We start from the raw sequence: 1,097 nt of genomic DNA on the forward strand, positions 1-1,097 counted from the left end.
CTCTCAACATCCCACATCCGGATCGTGCGGTCAGAGGAGCCAGAGACAATCTTTGTGCCATCAGGCCAAAATGCAACGGAACAAATAGAGTCAGTGTGTCCTTCAAACGGCTTCAACACCTCCTTGCCACTCTCAACATCCCACACCCGGATCGTGTGGTCATAGGAGCCAGAGACGATTTTTGTGCCATCAGGCGAAAATGCAACGGAACAAATAGAGTCAGTGTGTCCTTTGAATGGCTTCAACACCTCCTTGCCACTCTCCACATCCCACACACGGATTGTGTAGTCAGCGGAGCCAGAGACAATCTTTGTGCCGTCAGGCGAAAATGTGATGGATAGGACATAGTTGGTGTGTCCTTTGAATGGCTTCAACACCTCCTTGCCACTCTCCACATCCCACACCCGGATTGTGTAGTCAGCGGAGCCAGAGACAATCTTTGTGCCATCGGGCAAAAATGCAACGGACTGGACACGGTTGGTGTGTCCTTTGAATGGCTTTGACACCTCCTCACCACTCTCAACATCCCACATCCGGATCGTGCTGTCAGAGGAGCCAGAGACAATCTTTGTGCCATCAGGCGAAAATGCAACGGACCAGACATCGCTGCTGTGTCCTTCAAATGGCTTCGACACCTCCTTGCCGCTCTCAACATCCCACATCCGGATCGTGCGGTCAGGGGAGCCAGAGACAATCTTTGTGCCATCGGGCGAAAATGCGACGGACTGGACACCGCCACTGTGTCCTTCAAATGGCTTCAACACCTCCTCGCCGCTATTGACATCCCACATCCGGATCGTGCGGTCAGAGGAGCCAGAGACAATCTTTGTGCCATCGGGCGAAAATGCGACGGACTGGACACTGCCACTGCGTCCTTCGAACGGCTTTGACACCTCCTCGCCATTCTCAACATCCCACATCCGGATCGTTTGGTCAAAGGAGCCAGAGACAATCTTTGTGCCATCGGGCGAAAATGCGACGGAGCTGACAGACTCGGTGTGTCCTTTGAAAGGCTTCGACACCTCCTCACCACTCTCAACATCCCACATCCGGATCGTGCGGTCAGAGGAGCCAGAGACAATCTTTGTGCCATCAGG

The 1,097-nt window shown here is 53.5% G+C and overlaps 1 protein-coding gene across 1 annotated transcript in view; it reads right to left on the minus strand.

Annotated features, from left to right (window-relative positions):
- The window catches only part of STEHIDRAFT_91984 (WD40 repeat-like protein), a gene marked incomplete at its 3' end in the record, with an annotated part of 6,278 nt that overhangs the window by 1,017 nt on the left and 4,164 nt on the right, over positions 1-1,097 (minus strand). The window lies entirely within an intron of this gene.

Source organism: Stereum hirsutum (genome assembly GCF_000264905.1).
Source record: "Stereum hirsutum FP-91666 SS1 unplaced genomic scaffold STEHIscaffold_3, whole genome shotgun sequence".
Taxonomy (NCBI): Eukaryota; Fungi; Basidiomycota; class Agaricomycetes; order Russulales; family Stereaceae; genus Stereum; species Stereum hirsutum.